The following is a 7,541-nucleotide window of genomic DNA, read 5'->3' as shown; positions in this document are numbered from 1 at the left end:
TTGACTATTATTAGGAGGACCTCACTCATGCACTTCAGTTTCCTTCGTTTTATAAGGAGTTTAGTCTGTCTAGGCTGAGATATATCCCTCCATGGAAAATTCAACTTTGTCTTAATTAATCCACTATGATACTCACTAAGCAGACTGTAAATCTACCCATGTGTGAGAAAACTTTCCTCTCAAAGAGGATAATCTCATCATCATTATTAAGAACAAGATCTTTTATTGTGTGCTTTGTCAGATAAAATACAGAACATCAGATAAATCTGAACTTCAGGTTCCAAAATGACGCTATTAAATGCAGGCTCCTTCCATGCAGCATTTCTGACAGTATGCAACAGTTGGGGCACATTCTCAAAACTAATTTGGTGTCGATATGAAACTAATTTGGTGTCGATATGAAATTTGTTGTCAATATGAATTTGAATGCTACACTTGATCTTAGCCAAAAGGCCGAGAAGCGATGAATTTGAATGCAAGTAGGTATCCTGCAATTTTATTTGCTGAATAAGGCTAGGCATTTCAATCTAGCCATCGGGTCTTACTTCCACATTAACAAACTTTGGAACATTGAATATTACTGTATTCTGATAAAACAAGTTGCATCGTGTGGTTTTGCAACAGATTCATTGTAAGCATATTTTACAAATGTTATGCTTTTTAATGTTAATGTAAAATAATTTTGAAAGTCTGAGGTTTTCCATATATTCAAATTATCTTGATGTGTACTAGAAGTGGAAATAGAAAAAAATCTCACACTGTGCGGGGACATGCAAACCATATATAAAACATAATCTCAAAATCAGACCAAGAACTGAAGAAGTGTGTGGAAACTCCATGTGTGTGAGAGAAGTGAGTTGGGGCTGGAATTCAATTAAAACAGTGTGTCATATAATTCATTCAACATACTCAAAAAACAGTGATGAATTTTATGCTCAAAATGTTAGAACATTCTTGATTGTAGTTAGCTGCAAGGAAATTCATTGATGAGCAGTTTTTCTGACCCATTTCATGAGATATTTTTTAAAGAAAGTGTACAGCTAGAAAATGATTATTCACACACTATGTGGATTTTTATTCACATAAATTGACTGAGTTTATTACACATAAAGGTGGCTCAAAGGGTCATTTAAACTTCTAGTCTGCCAGCGCTTCATTATATAATTTAGACTTCCCTTTTTCATAAAGGTGTTTTCTTTTGTCTTGTTTTGAACTGTATCTTCAGAGTTCTTTAGTTCATTATATTGTAATTCCATTTCCTATATTCTTCAAGTACAATGTAAATAGTACTCTGTATTCTATATGTATACTTTTGCTATATGACACATTGTGATTTTGGTTTTGCCAACAATAGACAATATTTTTCATTTTTCCAGAAGAGAAGATAGTAAAGAGAAAAGACAACAACAACAAAATTGAAATTGTTGCCTTCTCTAATTTGTTCTATTTTAATTATGGATACAGTGCAAACTGATTACTCTCTGGAATGCATTCATCTAGCAGGATATTGTGCTGGGTGAGTCTTGATTGCCTCCTCCCTCGAACATGCTGTGCATGTGTGCTGCTGGTCGCATTGCATGATGAAGTTTTCAAGTTTACATTTGGTTTAAACTATGAAGCATGCAGGCCTAATTTCAATAAAATTGATTTTAAGTAACAATAGTGAAGGAAAATGCCATCAATTGGTTTAGGTATATTATGTCCAGTCAAAGGGTTTTAAAACTCCAAACAAGCCAAATTAATGGCCAATCCCATCACCACCGGGCATCTCTGGTGGTGCAAGGGATTCATGCTGCTCAGCTGCTAACCAAACATTTACAAGGTTAACTGTCCAAACCTGCTTGATATGAATTGTTTTTCTTAATGACTTCTGAAAAGTAAGCCCTTAACAATCCTATGGAGGACAGACCTATGCTGACACACATGGGGAGCTATTGGATTGACTCAAAAGCAACTGGGAAGTGGGAGCCTCTGGTGGGGCTAATCTGCTGCCAAGGTCATCTCTTTGTGAAACACACCTTCCTCTTAGGCTGAAACAATACTTTCCATGATACATGTTCTATTATGCAATATTAATATAGACACATCTATTTGATCCTTCCATAAATACTTATAAAATTACTTACATTTCTAAATGTTAAATGAATTCACGGTGACTGCAAAAATGGGATCAAACATAACAGCGATTGCGAAGGCAGCACAGAACCTGCCGTGTTTCATTCTGAACTGACTTGATGGTACCTAACAACAGAACAAGCTAAGAGCTCTCATGGATCTCACTTTTGGGAAAGTGTGTGTGTAAGCCAAGAGTTATTGCTACACAACCATAGAAACCTTTATTAGACAAAAAAATGTGAAATTGTGAAACTATTCCTCCCAACATATCGTCCACCTATGCCAACATACTTCTGAAGGTGGTGTTTCTATCTCTTTTACTCTTTCATGAAAAATATTGTCCTCTTCCATTTACACCAGTCAAAACAGCATGCTCTGAGGCAACCTTGAGGAACACAAAACATGTCTTTTAAATGTCCTTTGATTTGAGTTTCAAAACGATGTCTGAAGGGACAAGATCAGGACTGTAAGAGGAGAGAGGTAATTCTTCCCAATTTAATTATCAGGGCAGTCCTTGCAACTCTGGAAGGATGAGCATATACAATATCGTGATACGAGACAATTCCCCAATGGAAATTTCCTGAAAATTTCTTAGCTGAACAGTTTTAAATTTTCTTAAATCTTCTTCATTAAAAGCTTCTTTCATTATTATGTGTCCTTCCAGAAAATCTGTAAAGAATCACTTTTATGGGATTCCCCAGAAGGACGGTAGCAAAAACAAGGTCAAACAAATGGAAGATTAACAATTTCCTATTGCAAAAGGAGTAGGTATAGATCAAGATCCGAGGTGAAATCGGGAAGTTTCTAAAAACCAATGAGAATGAAAATATGACATACCAAACCCTGTGGGATATAGCAAAGGTATTTATCAGAGGAAGGCGAATAGCAATAAATGCACACATTAAAAAAGAAGTGAGACTCGTGGAAGATATGCTGGCACAAAACTTACACTAATTAGATCAGAGGCAACAGAACAACCCTACTAATAGCAAGAGGATAGATGTAATAAAAATCAGAATGGTGATACAGGAGAGGGAAAACAAGAAAACTATGGGGAAAATTAGTGCTGTTTTAAGTTGGTTCTTTGAAAGAATTAACACAATTGATAGACCTCTGGCAAACCTAACCATAGAACAGCAGGAACAAATGACATTCGCAAGGATGAGGATGAAACAAGGGACGTTATAATGGATCCTAACAAAATCAAAAGGATAATTACACAGTACCATGAAGGTCTATACTGTAACATATTCAACAATTTGGAAGACATGGACACATATTTCTAAACACAATGCCTCCCTAGACTATCCCAGATAGATGTCAAGAATATCAACAGATTCATAGCAAAAGAAGAAATAGACAAGGTAATCAAGGGATTACCAACAAAAAAATTCCCCAGGCCAGAGAGCTTCAGAGGAGAATTCTACCAAGCATTCAGGGAATAACTGACACCAATCCTATACAAACTCTTCCAGAACATAGAAAAATATGGAAAACTCCAAATCTCTTTCTATCAAGCTGGTATAACTCTGTTACCTAAAGTGGGCAAAGATGCCATAAAAATAGAGAACTATAGAACAATATCCATAATGAACACTGATGCAAAAATCCTTAACAAAATACTGGCAAAAAGAATACAAAGCATATTAAAAAAATTATCCACCATGACCAAGTGTGATTCATACCAGGGATGCAGGGTTGGTTCAATATAAGAAAGACCATTAGTATTATTCGCCACATTGGCAGGAAAAATTATAAGAACCACATGATAATATCGGCAGATGACCAAAAAAAAGCATTTGACAACATCTAACACACTTTCCTGTTTAAGATACTTAAGTAGATGGGAATAGAAGGAAAATTCCTCATTATTATACAAGACATATATGAAAAAACAATAGCCAACTTGGTAGTTAACGAAGAAAAGACTAAATCAATTCCACTGACAAAGAGGATCAGACAAGGATTCCCCTTGTCCCCACTCCTATTTAATATCATACTGGAGGTCCTATCTAACAACACAAGACAAAGGAAAGATATTAAAGGTATTCAGCTGAGGAAGGAAAATACCAAATTATCATTATTTGAAGATGATGTGATTCTGTATATTGAAGATCCCTTAAACTCCATAAATGGAGTGTAGGAAGCAATAGAGGAATATGACCGAGTGGCAGGATACAAAATCAACAAACAGAGGTCTATTGGACTGCTCTACACATCAGACAAGGTCACAGAAGAGACTACTAAAAAGGTAGTACCCTTTACAATAGCCAAGTACAAATTGAAATAGCTAGGGATATAATTGACTAAAAAAAAAGAAAGAAAGATATGTGAGGAAAATTATAAAACACTAATATAAGAAATCAAGAGTGACCTCAACAAGTGGAAGAATATCCCATGCTCGTGGATTGACAGACTCAATATAGTAAAGATGTCAGTTCTGCCCAAGGCACTATATAAGTTCAATGCTATTCCGATACGAATACCACCATCATTCTTCAAAGAATTGGAAAAAGAGATTACCAATTTCATATGGAGGGAGAAGAAGCCCAGAATTAGCAGAGAACTCCTCAAGAAGTAGGACAAAGTGGGAGGGCTTGCTTTACCTGATTTTAGCACGTAATATAAGGTCACAAGTTAAAACAGTGTGGTACTGGTATGATGACAGATATTCAGACCAATGGAAAAGAGCTGAAGACCCAGAAATAAAAACATCAGCACACAGACAACTGATCTTTGATTAGGGCCCAAAATATATTCAATGAGAAGCAGATGCCATCTTCAATAAATGGTGCTGGAAAAAATGGATATCTACCTGCAGAAAAATTAATCATGCACAAGAATAAATTCAAAGTGGATCACAGACCTTGAGATAACACCCCCCAAAAAATTAGGGCCATTAATGAAGGAATTGGGACAAACCTGAGAACCTAGGAACAGGGAATACATAGGCTATCAGAAATAGGGAAGGATACAAATACAGAGGAGTCACAAATAGACAAGGGGGGGGTATGCTGAAGATAAGACACATATGTACATCAAAAGAATTCACCAAGAGAGTAATAGAGTCAACTGACTGGGAAAACATCTTTAGCAATGACACATCAGACAAAGGCCTTATTACTAAAATCTACAAAACTTTGCAAGCTTACAATAAGAAAAAAATGAATTGGCCACTGAGCAGGAGGGCAAAGAGTCTGAACAGAAGTTTCACAGAGTCTGAAATCTGAATGGCCAATAAACATAGGAGAAAATGTTCCCAATCATTATCCATAAGAGGGGCTGTGGATAGGAACTCTCATCCACTGCTGGTGGACCTGTAGGTATGTAGGTATGTATGTATATACAGCCACTATGGAAACGATTTGGCGATTTCTCAAACAGATGGAAATTGAGCACCATATGACCCAACAATCCCCCTCCTGGGCATATACCCAGAAGAGGCAAGAAACAAACCAAGACCAGACTTCTGTGCTCCAGTGTTCATTGCAGCACAGTTCACAATCGCAAGGTGTTGGAAACAACCCAAATTTCCATCAACAGATGAATGGATTAAAAAACTGTGGTACATACATACAATGGAGTACTATGCATTGCTAAAAACGGTGATGAACACATGAAGCATATTGCCATATGGGAAGAACCGGAGGAAAGTATGCTAAGTAAAGTAAGCTGAGCACAAGAGGACAAGTATAACATGAGTCCTCTGTGATAAGTTTATATATATGAAAGAACAGAAAGGTAAAGGCAAATGGGGCACAGGGGAAAAGTCACTGTATACAAACAGTCCAGGGGTGAGATCCAGGAAGTATGGCAGTGGCCAGACCAAATACAGGGGTACATATGGTAGCCAACTAAAAAGGGGGCAAGGAGGGAGAAAAAGGAAAAGGCAAAAAAAGATGTGTGGTGGGGGAATAGGGCACTGACTCACTCAAGGGGAGGGTATTGTTTGTGTCTCCATAGGGAAAGAGAGACCAACTTTAAAGCCAGTGCCAGACGAAGGCAGCATACCGGCAAGGAGTGGGGAGCCAGTGGAGGGGCCTGAGGGCTCGGCCCCCATACCAGCTACGTGACAACTGCCCCTCCCAAAAAAATTTACTTGAGAGGACAGCACTGAAGCTGCAGCTAGGGGAGAGGGGCATGTCTGATCAGAGCAAATGGGAACAAATGAAGGGAGAGGAAGAGAGAGTGGAGCACATCCTGCCCCACCAGGCCTGGAGGACAATATCCCCACTCTGAACAGCCAATGCACAGAGTGGACCATATGGCTGATTCCATTCCGAGACATGCCATCCCTTGAAGGTCCAGGGCCTTAAAGGGGGACAACACTGGAGACTCAGTGTCAGGATACACTCAGACTGACCCTGTGACACTAAGACTGACCGCTAAAAGTGTGCGGCAGAGTAGCCATTGGAGCAGAGCAGGAGACCCTGAGGGAGTACAAAGGACAGACTCTGGAGCCAAAGCATGTTACCCAATTGTACCTAACTGAAGGACACACCTAGAGATCAAAAATCAGACTTTGATCTATTTACAGGTTTTTCTTTCTGTTTAAAATTTTTTCTTTTAATTATTGTATCTTTCTATGGGTAATTGGATTTCTTTTTTTGGGTTGTCATCACTGTGTTCTCATTCATCGCCTCTCTTGCTATTGCTTGATTTTTGGTGCATATTATTATCTCTACAGATCTATCTAGTTAAGATAGACTGGAGGAGAAAACAACGGGACCAATGTTTGTGGGGGAACATGGGAGAGGGGGAGGCATGGGTAAGGAGGTGGTGCTGAGCAACCCAGGGACAGGGGAGCAACAAGTGACCCAAAATCAGTAGCAAGGAGGGTGTGAGAGACCTGGTAGGGATTCAGCAAGGGCAATGTAACCGAGAGAAATTTCTGAAACCCAAATGAAGGCTGAGCATCATAGTGGAACAAGAGGAAAGTAAAAGGAAATAAAGGAAATAACTATGCGAGAAAGAGGTCTAAAGATTGGAATGTACATATGTAAATATATTTATATAAGAGTGTAGGAAAACAGATCTATGTGCCTATATTTATTGATTTATTATTAAGGCAGCAGAGGGACATTGGGCCTCCACTTAAGCACTTACTTAATGTAAGAACACATTGTTCTATTAAATTGGCATTCCAGGATGCACACCTTCCCAACACGATTGCTGCAGAAAAATGTGTGCATAAGCAAATGTGGTGAAGCTAGCTGATAGTGCTCGGCTATCAAAAGAGATTGCATCTGCTGTCTTAAAGGCACGGTGATAAACAAGCGGCCATCTAGCTGACAAGTATCAAAGCCCACATGGAAGAAGCATACCAGCCTGCCTGACCACAAGGTGTACAAGGGACCAGTTATCAGACATCAAAGAACTAAAAATCATATCATTGGTTGACCACCTTCCTGATACAATCACTGAAG

At 38.5% G+C, this 7,541-nt stretch overlaps 1 pseudogene; it reads right to left on the bottom strand.

Annotated features, from left to right (window-relative positions):
- Positions 1–315: 315 nt before the first annotated feature.
- LOC142441874 (U2 spliceosomal RNA) lies at positions 316–465 on the bottom strand (annotated as a pseudogene).
- Between the last annotated feature and the right edge of the window lie 7,076 nt (positions 466–7,541).

The sequence above is a fragment of the Tenrec ecaudatus genome, chromosome 2 (assembly GCF_050624435.1).
Source record: "Tenrec ecaudatus isolate mTenEca1 chromosome 2, mTenEca1.hap1, whole genome shotgun sequence".
In the NCBI taxonomy this organism is placed as follows: domain Eukaryota; kingdom Metazoa; phylum Chordata; class Mammalia; order Afrosoricida; family Tenrecidae; genus Tenrec; species Tenrec ecaudatus.
The sequence above is the reverse complement of the archived record's forward strand: the minus strand, read 5'-3'. Positions and strand labels throughout refer to the sequence as shown.